The 13,400-nt window shown below is 39.3% G+C and overlaps 1 pseudogene; it reads left to right on the top strand.

Annotated features, from left to right (window-relative positions):
* Window positions 1-1,530: 1,530 nt before the first annotated feature.
* On the top strand, window positions 1,531-3,811 carry LOC118577412 (annotated as a pseudogene).
* Window positions 3,812-13,400: the final 9,589 nt, after the last annotated feature.

Below are 13,400 nucleotides of genomic sequence, written 5' to 3'. Positions count from 1 at the left end.
ATGTCCTCTGCTCCAGTTCTTGCCTCCAGTTTCCTGCTGCTTGGGTTTCTTCTTTGATTTATCTCAGCCATGGTCAATGATATAAGAGACATAAATTCAAATAAACTATTTTCTCCACACATTTCTTTTTGTCATTATGTTTATCACAGCAATAGAAAACAAACCAGAACATCATCACTCTGGCCTTCATAATAATAAGCAGAAATTTGTTCTCCTTACATTTTTTTCAAGGAAGCATGTAGCACATATATGTGCAATTTTCAAGTATCAAAATGCATAGACTTTCAGAAAAGGAGAGCACATTACAGAACATCTACTAAGATTCATCTTATTAAGAGCAGAAAGAAGTGATGCTGAGGAGAACTTCACATAATGTGCCTCTATTTCTTTTAGTTCATGTGCTCAAATCTATGTAAAAACTCCACTTTTTATAAACTCTAACACTGCTTCTAAAATTCTTTTCTACAATTAAGTAAAAAGAAAAAATCTGGTGTTACTTTAGTGGCGGCCCCTAAAAGCTACAGAAATTCCTCAGGCTCCTGGAGACAGTTCTGGCATATGTCTTCTGCTGCACCACTGCTGACAATCAATATGCCAAAGCTCAAGATGAATAGACTTAAATAAATATTTCAGCAAAGAATTAGAGTTTATAAAACATATGTACAATAGTTGAGAACCCTTGGGGATCATATCCTACAGATGATGGTAAATAGAGTCAATAAGTTCAACAAGCATGTTTATTAGAAAAAAAAGTTTCAGAGAAACTCCAGAAAGAAGAGGTTCTAAGAGAGGACTGCCTAAGCAGCAGAACTGTGTGCTTTTAAGTGGTTCCAGAGAAAAGAGAATAATAGTGGCTTAGGGCCAAGGGTTACTTGTCTTCTCCTTCTGCATGGATGAGTGATATCTTCCCAGCCCTGGGGCCTCATCATGAACTAATATAGTTATCTAAAGGTCACCAAGCAGATTCATGGGGCATCTACAACTGACATCCTCAGATTTTTTTATTTTACAGATGGTCAGTTTAACTGGGTCTTGCACTTAAGTGCCCACATTCTTTCTCCCATGTACCAATGCCCCTTAGAGAAGGTAACTGCTAGTAGGGAAATAGGACCCAGACCTTTTAGCTGCTATGGCTAAAGAGGACTGTTAAATATTGATAGTAGTCAAGTCACTGCTCAGAAGTCTATCTAATGGCCCATGTTAGAAGTTAGGCTGCATGAGCATCTGGAATCTGAAGGATTCCAAACAGGAAGAAACAAAGCAAACTGGAATATTAAATGAATAAGAACCAAAGTTACAAGTTAAAATTAACTATATTAGGAAAATTATGATACGTGATAGAAAGGACCACTGACCCAGTCATGAGATTTTATCCCTGTAGTATAAAATTTTATGTTACTTTTAATTTTTAGGTTTTTTTGTACCAAATTCATATTGTTTACCCAGAAATAACTAGTCTCATTACTAAAAGCATGTGTGATACCTAACTTGGTGATAAGAAGGTCTAGCGATTTCCAGGTTTGAAGGACCATGTTGGCAAATAAGTCCGGGCTGATGTTGAGCTTTATCGGTCTGGATTTTGGAGGTTCAAGCAGACTGTAGGACTGTCGGAAGTTTGACTGTTTAATTGGAGTTTAAATATAGTATAGCTAGTAAGCATGGGGAAATGTTTAAAGATGGGAGAATCCATTACAGATGACTCTAAAGAATGACTTGGGGAAATGGAGGGTTAACCACATTTAAAGTACCATTTTATGAGACAGTATTTTAGAAAGGAACCTAAGTTAGAAAATGCTCACTCATTTAGAAGCTGATCTGGCCTATGGCAAGACAGGTTATAGCCAGGTGGGAAATCCAAGGAAGATAGAGGGAGAAGGAGGGTAGGGTTAGGGCAGATACCATTCACCTGCCCAAGGAGCAAGATGTCACCATGGACATGTGGCAATATATAGATTAATAGAGATGAGTTAATTTAAGATGTAATAGCGAGCTAGCAATAAGCCTGAGCCATAGACCAACCAGTCTGTAATTGGTGTAAGCCTCTGTGTGCTTATTTGGGACCCAGTGGCTGCAGGACACAGGAAAACTTCTGGTTATATTTGGTGTCCATTGTTGGGCATTGATCCACATAGAACCATAAAAGTTTTAAAAAGATTCTAAACTTAGACTTTTCTGGACAGTGAGATACATCTGCTCCTGGCAGCACTAATTATTTCAAAGAGGATGATGGGTATAGAAGAAACTCATTATGGAGTTTTCTTACAATATTAAAAAAGCCATCTATTTGGACAAGAAACTGTTCTTGCCTGGATTGCTTGACAGTTGTATAAACTGAACATGCAGGACCCCTTAGGAAGGTGACCACTGAACTTTGCTAAACCAAGATGAGATGGTTCTTCATGTTCCTGCTTCACAGAAGACAGTTCCAAACATTCTGCAGGACACAGAAAAGTGACTGATGAACTTTACCAATAGGGGAAACAGTCCTTCAAATTTCCTGCTTCACTGAAAAGTATGTCAGAGACTCTGGGCCTATAGGCTAAAGATAGGAGCCTCAACGTTACAGAGGAAATTTGGGTGACTATCCAGGCAGCCAGATGTCCCTGTCATTTCTAGAATTTTGGAAGTTGCTTGCAATGTACTTCCTGTTTACTCATAAGATTGTATTCTTATGGGGTCTTTGATGGAGTTGAAGACTAGATAGTTATAATTATAGTTTTCTTTGGTTATTATAAAAGATAAATTACATATGAAACTTTAGACTCATAAAAGTAGGATAGATGATAAAATATTTTCTTTAATTTTGCTAAATACAAATAGACTAGACATTATAACTAATTCTTACTTGGTAACTGTTTTGTACTATATAATTTTATTTTGCTTTTTGATTAGATAGAAAATGGGAAGTGCTGTGGGATGTCATTTTGTATGCTGTGAGTATGTATTGCTCCCATTGGGTGATAAAGCTGTTTGGCCAATGGTGAATCAAAATAAAGTTAGGTGGTCCATTTAAACTGAAGATGGAGATGAAGAAGGGTAGAGTCAAAGGAGACACACCAGCTTGCTACCCAAGGAGCAACATGCCAGCAGACCTGTAATGGCACGGCCACATGACAATACATAAATTAATAGAAATGGGTTAATTTAAGATGAAAGAGCTAGCTATCAAGAAGCCCAAGCCATATACCAAATAATTTTAATTAATATTAAGCCTCTTACTGGTCATTTGGGTACCAGTGCGCAGCAAAGATTTATCTGGATACACAGCTTCATGACCCAGAAGTGATCCCTGAGATAGCAGCTCCATATTTCCTCCATGCACTGACTGGGTTATTTCAGTTGCCAAGATGACCTACAAATAAAGGCTGTTCCCAAGGTGTCTAGGGGACAGGAGAAGGTCTGCAGTGAGGAGTGCATATACCAAGAGCTACTGGTCAGCCTGAACCTCATTACACAGCTTCTGGCTCTGTCCCACTGGAAATGTAAGCTCTACAAGTGCACAAAGAAGGTGGTGAAGCAGAAGCAGATTTAGCATGGGGTGAAAGAGATTCAGAAATTTGTCAACAAGGGTAAGAAGGGGATAATGGTTTTGGCAAGAGACACATTGTTGATCGAGGTATACTGTCATCTTCCAGTTATGTGGGAGGACAAGAACTTGCCCTGTGTCTGTATTCCTTCTAAGATGGACTGGGGTGGAGCTGCAGGCTTCAGTTGTCCCACCTGCATGATCATGATGAAGCTCCATGGAGAGCATGGGAAGGCCTATGGCAAGTGTTTGGAGGTGGGGCAGACCCTGCCAACACCTATGTGAGAGAATTAGTCTGCAGCCTAGCACCTCAGAGGTCGCTACAGGTGGCTGCCCACCCTAATAGTTCCCGGACATGAATTTTTTCGCAGGCAGCTCTAATAGTTCTTGGAGGTAGAGCCAGCATGTTTTCTATCAGTGTCATCTCCTGTTCAGATTAGTTGAAGACAATCCCAAGAATGTGGGGTGGAAGTAAATGCTAAGACAGAAAAAAACAACAACAACAAAAAAGAAAAAAACAGAGAGAAAGAAATGAAAAAGAAAATGATATCTCACAAAGCAAAGTTCAAAGTCTGAAGAACACATGCATCAAGGAAGATATTTATTGTGGCATAATGGCTCGACCAGTGAGTAGGCAGCAATAGGTATACATGGGATCTTTGGATCTACACAAGAAAAATTTAAAAAGCCTATTGCCAGTGATAGGCCCCAAATCCAAATAAAGATTTTAGTAGAGGATATTTCTCTCTGATTAGTTCAGATGGAGAAGTTCCTAGATGGCTAGTTTTAAATGTCAACACACTACATCCTGGAATCATCTGGGAAGAGACTTTTAATGAATTATCTAGATCAGGTTGGCCTGTTGACATGTGTGGAAGGGAGTATTTTGATTTTTAATTGAGGTGAGAAGATTCACCTTGAATTTGTATAGCACCATTTCCTGGCTGCAGGGACTAAACTGTATGAGAATGTTAATAAAGCTATGAGCAAACAATCAAATAGGCAACATGGGTATGTTAACTTCTCTCTGCTCTTGAGTGTGGATGTGATATAACTAGCTACTTAAGTTGCTGTCTTGACTTTAATGAAGTGATGGACTGAAACCTGGAACTGTGAGCTAAGTAAACCCTTCCTCTATTGCTTTCTGTCAAGCTGTTGTCATAGCAACATAAATGAAACTAGGCCAGGATCCTAGGGTCCCATGAGCTGAGATCTGAAGGTCTGAAATCTGGGAAATAATCACTCACATGGAGTTGATCTAAGGTCAAACTACTATGAGGCATTTGTCAAAAGAGGTACTTAGAGAGCAATGTGAGGAACAGAAAGGGGGAGGCCTCCAAGGGTTGGAAAGTAACAATGTTTATAAAAATGCTAGCGTGTGGTTTTCCCAGATTTTCATGTAACTATAGGATTGATTTGGGCCCACTGATTTACTTAGTTCTGAAGGAAGTGATGGAAACACCTTGTGAAATTATTTTGATTATTTCCCCCACGTGCAGATGGTATAGTTTTCAACTTCTACACTCCCATGAGTCTAAGTCATCCACAGGCTGATAATTGGAAATCTAGTGCATTGAATACTCATAGATTGTGTTCCACAGGGAAAAAAACAGCATCTAAGTATAGAGGGGACATCGTGAGTTCCTAACCAAGATCCCTTACTGTGTTGAAAGCAAATGACACCTTCTAGAACATACCCATCCTAACTCATTCAGAGGGTTCTATTTGTTGCTAGCATTAGACTCAATTTGATCATCTTCCCACTCTACTATTTTGGCTTTAGAATAAAGAGTATATTAGAAGCCAAAATATTGAGATTGACTCAATCTCCAATGGTCAGCATTTAAACTTGCATAGATATCAATATCCTTCCAAATTCAGATGAGTCCATTGTAAAGAGATCTGGCAACTGATAGTTTATTTAACTTGGTTAATAAGTAGAATAGGAAGGTGAGTAGTAGTCATCATGAATAAAAGCTGATAGCTCCAGGGAAAGTAAAAGAGACTTTTTTCCTTCATAGTTAGAGAATAAAAATCTAAATAAACCAAATTTGGATGCCTAGGAAAAGGAAGCCTGTGATATAGCCAGCCTTTGTAGACAAAGAGTGGTTATTGAAGAAAGATATGCCCTGAGAATAAAGCAGATAAGTCTACTTAAAAGGCAGGTGATGAGAGTCTGAAAGATAAATATTAACCTGCATAGTTAGACCTTCTGGTGGTGTTCATGTAGCATCTTTATATTTGCATGTTATTCTAAAGGGACACTTTAGATCTTCTGTGATTCACAGGTATAATTTTCTTGTGGAATTGGGGCATCTTTGGAGAAGATTTGATATCCAAAATCTGAGGTGGATTTGATGAACCCAGGAGTCAATTCCAGAGACTTTTACTGTAGAAATGATAGAAAAAAAAAAACAACAACAATTCTACAGAGTCCTATAGCGAGAAATCCACAGAGTCTGTTTAAAGGGCAAAACATTTATTAAAGGAAAAAGCACAGGTTCTGGAATGTTGGTCTGGCCACCTGGATCAATCCCACATTCAAGTCCCACAAGGGAGGGAAGAGAGAGTGATGCCTATGTGAATCTTAGGTCTTAAGGGTCACTTAGAGGCCACACCCTAAGGGCATGTACTTCAAGGTCAAAGGCAGGTGGGGAGTTACCTGCTGCATCTCTAGGGGTAGTGCTTCAAGTCATAGACAGAACAATTACCCCGCTACATCTCCCTCCTTTTGTCTAAATAAGAAAATTCTAACCTAATATAAAACTACATACAATAGGAATGATTATCAAGTATTATCCAGGATAGGAGAAAAGTAGTAACTTAAACAAAAGTAGAATTACAACCACCAAGAACAACATCAAACAAAAGACGCATACTAAAATCCAGAGATATCCATAACATAGGTAAATGGCATGTTACAGATATTACTCCAAAGCTATCCTATCCTAAAGTATCTGAATCTAGTACTTAGTATGTTCTAGCTAAGATATGAGAAGGCTGTAATTCTAACTATTTAGTCTGTAATCCCACCAAAGACCTGAGAAGAAATATATCTGAGAAAATGCAAAATGCAAGTAAGCAAATTCTGAAAATCTTGTGAGAATAGACAGAGACAGCTGGCAGCCTAGACAGTTACCTAAAATTTCTCAGCATCATTGGGGCATCTAATTTGGTCACAGGCCTAGAATATCCGACATACCATTTTCAGAAGCAGGAATTTTGAAAGACCATCTTACCCTGTCTTGGCAGAGTTCAGTAGTCACCTTTCCTTGTGTCCTGCTCATCCAGAAAGGACAGCATTTGTACGTCAGCAGTCGAGGCAAAGGCAGTTCCTGGTGCAGCAGACCATTTTAGGCCAAGAAGACAACTTCCAAATGGAGTGTCTTAGCAGCCCAACATTCTCTCAGGATCAGTTTGGTGCTGCCAGGAGCACTCATGTCTCACATCAATAGAATTCTAACTTATCAAAACATTTAAACACCTTATTCTCTAGGTGTATGAAGTGTTTGAAGATTACCTATCCACCTGACATATGTTTCCCTAAATTTGGAAAACCTAACTAACATAACTATAGAAATGAAAAGCGTGGGTGACTAATTCTGTAAGTCTTATCTACCTAAAAAAAAAAAAAAAAAAAACCTAAGGCTTCAATAACAAGGTAAACAGTCTGTAAATTGATGTATAGTATCAGGACAATGAGTTCAAAATTGTCACAATACACAAAATATCTTAAACTGATGTAGAAATGTACAGTGCAATATGTAATATGAAACAATATCCTTAATATGTATCAATATACAAAATATCTTAAACAGAGTTAAAACATACATATAGTATGACAAGTGTAATTTTACATTTGTATCAATATATAAGATATTTCAAACAGGAGTAGGAATATATGTACAATACAACAAAGATAGTTTTATATTTGTATAAATAAACAAATTATCTTAAACATGAATATAAAAGTAATATACATTTGTATCAATATATGAGAATCCATGTCAGTGCAAATTATCCAAGGCTGATAGTATGCTAAATCAGTTTACTAGTAGATACAATAATCTACCTTCATATCCTATAACTATTTATTCCATTTTTTCTTTTCTTAAAGAGAATATTGAGTCTAAATTTTATTGTTCCACTCTAACCCTATAATCCATAACCCGAGAAAAATGAAACCTTTGGAAGAATGGGCCTTGTGAGACTCTTAATCCCAGGGTCATGGTTTCATTCCCCATGTTGGGCACCAGATACAGCAAAAATCCACAGAGTCTGTTTAAAGGGCAAAAAATTTCTTAGAGAAAAAAACTCACTGTACAGAACAGAATTGACACAGGTTCTGGAATACTGTTTTGGCCACATAGATCAGTCCTGCATCCAAGTCCAAAGAGGGAGGGAAAAGAAAGCAATGCCTATGTGAATCTCAGGTCTTAAGGGTAACTGACAGGCCATACCCCAAGGACATGTACTTCAAGGTCATAGACAGGTGAGGCAGTTACCTGCTGAATCTCTAGTCATAGATAGAACAGATACACAATACAGGGTGTTCCTATACTGAGCCAAAGAATCAAATTAACTTCGTCTTTTAATTTTTTTCATTTTTGAGAATGTAATACATGTCTACAATAAAATATGATCATATATGCACTCAAGTCTCTCACTTTAGTTCCCCTGCATTTTGCTCAATACATTTCTTTCCATTTCATGCTTATTTATTTATTTATTACTTTTTTAAAAATTATATTTGTGTTTTAATTTTACACATCAGCCATGGGTTCCCCTGTCCTCCCCACTCCCGCCCCCACCTCCACCTTACCCCACTCCCCTCCCCTCCATTACCATGTCCTCCAGGACCAAGACTCCCCTGGGGATTCATTTAAACCTGGTGGATTCAGTACAGGCAGGTCCAGTCCCCTCCTTCCAGGCTGAGCAAAGTGTCCCTGTGTACGCCCAAGGTTCCAAACAGCCAGCTCATGCACTAAGGACAGGTCCTGGTCCCACAGCCTGGGTGCCTCCAAAAGAGCTCAAGCTATTCAATTGTCTCACTTATCCAGAGGGCCTGATTCAGCTGGGGGCTCCACAGCCTTTGGTTCATAATTCATGTGCTTCCATTCGTTTGGCTATTTGTCCCTGTGCTTTTTCTAATCTTGGGCTCAACAATTCACACTCTACAGTTCCTCCTCCTTCTCAACAACTGGACACAAGGAGCTCCACCTGGGGCCTGGCTGAGGATCTCTGCATCCACTTCTATCAGTCACTGGATGAGAGTTCCAGCCTGAATGTCAGGGTGTTTGGCCATCTGATCACCAGACTAGGTCAGATCAGGCTTTCTCTCGACCACTGCCAGAAGTCTACAGAGGATGCATCACTGTGGACCTCAGGGGTCCTCTCCAGCACTCTGCCCACTCCTGTTCTCATGTGCTCCTCATCCATCATGGTCTACCATTCCTTGTTCTCCCTTTCTGTTCTTCATCCAGCTGGGATCTCCTGCTCCCCCAAGCCTCCCTCCTCTCAAAACTTGCCCTTCATTTCTCCCACTCTCATCCAGGTTGTTCATGTAGATCTCATCCATTTCTCTGTCATTGGGTGATCCCTGTGTCTTTCCTAGGGTCCCGTTTTCAAGATAGCCTCCTTGGAGTTGTGTAGCAGTCTAGTCATCTTTGTTTTACATCTAGTATCCTCCTATGAGTGAGTACATACCATGTTTGTCTTCTGAATCTGGGTTACCTCACTCAGGATGATTTTTTCTAGATCCATCCATTTGCCTGCAAACCTCATGATGTCATTGTTTTTCTCTGCTGAGTAGTACTCCATTGTGTATATGTACCATATTTTCTTTATCCATTCTTCAGTTGAAGGGCATCTGGGTTGTTTCCAGGTTCTGGTTATTACAAACTATGTTGATATGAACATAGCGGAGCAAATGCCCATGTGGTATGATTAAGCATTCCTTGGGTATATGCCCAAGAATGCTACAACTGGGTCTTGGGGGAGATGGATTCCCAATTTTCTAAGGAAGCACCATATTGATTTCCAAAGTGACTGTACAAGCTTGCATTCCCACCAGCAGTGGAGGAGAGTTCCCCTTGTTCCACATCCTCTCCAGCATAAGCTATCTTCTGTGTTTTTGATCTTAGCCATTCTGACAGGTATAAGGTGGTATCTCAGAGTCATTTTGATTTGCATTTCCCGGATAATTAGGGATGTTGAGCAATTCCTTAAATGTCTTTCAGCCATTTGAACTTCCTCTGTGGAGAATTCTCTGTTTAGTTCTATAGGCCATTTCTTAATTGGACTGTTGGGCATTTTGATGTCTAAATTCTTGAGTTCTTTATATATTCTGGATATCAGCCCTCTGTCAGATGTGGGGTTGGTGAAGACCTTTTCCCATTATGTAGGGTGTCCCTTTGTTTTGTTGACCATGCCCTTTGCTCTACAAAAGCTTCTCAGTTTCAACAGGTCCCATTGATTGATTGTTTCTCTCAGTGTCTGTGCTACTGGTGTTATATTTAGAAAGTGATCTCTGGTGCCAATGCGTTCAAGACTACTTCCTACTTTCTCTTCTGTGAGGTTCAGAGTAACTGGATTTATGTTGAGGACTTTGATCCACTTGGACTTAAGTTTTGTGCATGGTGACAGATATGGATCTATTTGCAGCCTTCTACACATTGACATCCAGTTATGCCAGCACCATTTATTGAAGATGCTTTCATTTTCCCATTGTACATTTTTGGCTTCTTTGTCAAAAATTATATGTTTATAGGTGTGCGGGTTAATGTCCGGGTCTTCAATTCCATTCCAGTGGTCCACAGGTCAGTTTTTATGCCAGTACCAAGCTGTTTTTATTATGGTAGCTCTATAGTAGAGCTTGAGGTCAGGGATTGTGATGCCTCCAGTGGTTGTTTTATTGTACAGGATTCTTTTGGCTATCCTGGGTTTTTTGTTTTTCCATATGAAGTTGAGTATTATTCTTTCCAGGTCTGTGAAAAATTGTGTTGGTAATTTGATGGGGATTGAGTTGAATCTGTAGATTGCTTTTGGTACAATCACCATTTTTACTATGTTAATCCTGCCTATCCATGAGCTTGGGAGGTCTTTCCATTTTCTGACATCTTCTTCAATTTCTTTCTTCAGGGACTTAAAGTTCTTGTCATATAGGTCCTTCACATGCTTAGTTAGAGTAACCCCAAGGTATTTGATATCATTTGTGGCTATTGTAAAGGGTGATGTATCTCTGATTTCCTTCTCAGCCTATTTGTCTATTGCATATAGGAGGGCTACTGATTTTTTGGAGTTGATCTTGTATCCTGCTATGTTGCTAGAGGTTTTTATTAGCTATATCAGTTCCTTGGTTGAATTTTTGGGGTCACTCATGTAAACTATCATGTCATCTGCAAATAGGGAGAGCTTGACATCTTCCTTTCCAATTTGTATCCCCTTAATCTCCTTATGATGTCTTATAGCTCTGGCTAGAACTTCAAGTACTATATTGAATAAGTATGGAGAGAGGGGACAGCCTTGCCTTGTTCCTGATTTTAGTGGTATTGCTTTGAATTTCTCTCCATTTAATTTGATGTTGGCTGTTGGTTTGCTGTAGATTGCCCTTATTATGTTTAGGTATGTTCCCTGTATTCCTGATTGCTCCAAGACCTTTATCATGAAGGGGTGTTGGATTTTGTCAAATGCCTTTTCTGCATCTCGTGAGATGATCATGTGGTTTTTTTCTTTGAGTTTGTTTATATGGTGTATTACATTGACGGACTTTTGTATGTTTTACCACCCTTGCATCCCTGGGATGAAGCCTACTTGACCATGGTGGATAATTGTTTTGATGTGTTTTTGCAGTCTGTTTGCCAGTATTTTATTGAGGATTTTTGCATCAGTGTTCATGAGGGAGATCAGTCTGTAGTTCTCTTTCTTTGTTGCATCTTTTTATGGTTTAGGAATCAGTGTAATTGTAGCCTCATAGAAGGAGTTTGGTAATATTCCTTCTGCTTCTATTGTGTGGAACAATATAAACAGTATTGGTATTAAGTCTTCTTTAAAGATCTGGTAGAATACTGCAGTGAAAGCATGTGGTCCTGGGCTTTTTATGGTTGGGAGACTTTTAATGACTGGTTCTATTTCCTTAGGGGTTATTGGCCTATTTAAATGGTTTATCTGGTCTTGATTTAACTTAGGTATGTGGTACCTATCCAGAAAATTATCCATTTTTTTTAGGTTTTCCAGTTTTGTGGAGTAGAGGTTTTTGAAGTATGATCTGATGATTCTCTGGATTTTCTCTTTGTCTGTTGTTATGTCCCCCTTTTCATTTCTGATTTTTTTAATTTGGATGCTCTGTCTCTGTCTTTTGGTTAGTTTGGATAAGGGCTTGTCTATCTTGTTGATCTTCTCAAAGAACCAATTCTTTGTTTCACTAATCTTTTGTATTTTTCTCTTTATTTCTATTTTATTGATTTCTGCTCTTAATTTGATAATTTCCTGGCATCTGTTCCTCCTGGGAGACTTTGCTTCTTCCTGTTCAAGGGCTTTCAGGTATGCTCTCAAGTCACTAATGTGAGATTTCTCCAGTTTCTTTATGTGGGCATTTAGTGCTATGAATTTCCCTCTTAACACTGCTTTCATAGTGTCCCATAAGTTTGGATATGTGCTATATTCATTTTCATTGATCTCTAGGAAGTCTTTAACTTCTTTCTTCATTTCTTCCTTATCCCATTGGTCATTCAGTTGAGCATTATTCAGTTTCCATGAGATTGTAGGATTTCTGTGCTTTTTTCTGTTGTTGAAATCTAACTTTAAACCATGGTTGTCTGATAGCACACAGAAGGTTATTCCAATTGTTTTGTATCTCTTGAGATTTGCTTTCTGGCCGAGTATGTGGTCGATTTTAGAGAAGGTTCCATGGGGTGCTGAGAAGAAGGTATATTCTTTTTTGTTCAGGTGTAATGTTCTGTAGATATCAATTAAGTCCATTTGAGCCATAACATCAGTTAAGTCCATTATGTCTCTGTTAAGTTTCAATTTGGCCAATCTGTCCAGAGGTGAAATTGGGGTGTTGAAGTCTCCCATCTGTGGGGTTTTATATGTGATTTAAGCTTTAGTAATGTTGCTTTTACATATGTTGGTGCCCTTGTGTTTGAGGCATAAATGTTCAGAATTGAGACTTCATCTTGGTGGATCCTAGTCACTTCCGCATAGTCATTTCTAGGTCAAAACATCTCACATGACCAGGACCACTGTGGCTTTGCATGGTTGTGTAAAGCACTCAGTGCAACCATGTGATCTATGCACATGTGTGGAATAGCCACATGGGCCTGTGTGCACAGGCACAGCCTAGCCTTTATAAGCCAGTGCCATGATTCCTGGTCCTCCTTCACTCATGTGTCTTTCCACAGCCCTGTGCACATCTATCCCTCTCCCTTATCTTAATAAAACTCTTGTTAGTGGATTCTATCGTGTTTCATGGCTTTCTCTCAGGCTAATAGCACTCACAAAAGCCAACACTCACAACCCAGGTCAGCTGTCTCTGGGTTGTCAGCTGTCCATCATGATGTTGACTCCCCTTGCTCATATAATCCCTCTCCCTCTCTTCAACTGGACTCCTGGAGCTTGGCTCACTGCTTGGCTGTGAATCTCTGCATCTGCAATCAGTTACTGTATGAAGGTTCTATGGTGACAGAGTATTCACCAATCTGATTACAGGAGAAGGCTAATTCAGGCACCCTCTCCACTATAGCTAGGAGTCTTAGCTGGTGTCTTCCTTGTGGATTCCTGGGAATTTCCCTGGCACCAGGTTTCTCCCTAACCCCATAATAGCCCCCTCTATCCAGATATCTCTTTCATTGCTGTCCCTTTCCATCCCTCTTCC

The sequence above is a fragment of the Onychomys torridus genome, chromosome 2, assembly GCF_903995425.1.
Source record: "Onychomys torridus chromosome 2, mOncTor1.1, whole genome shotgun sequence".
Lineage (NCBI taxonomy): Eukaryota > Metazoa > Chordata > Mammalia > Rodentia > Cricetidae > Onychomys > Onychomys torridus.
The sequence above is the reverse complement of the archived record's forward strand: the minus strand, read 5'-3'. Positions and strand labels throughout refer to the sequence as shown.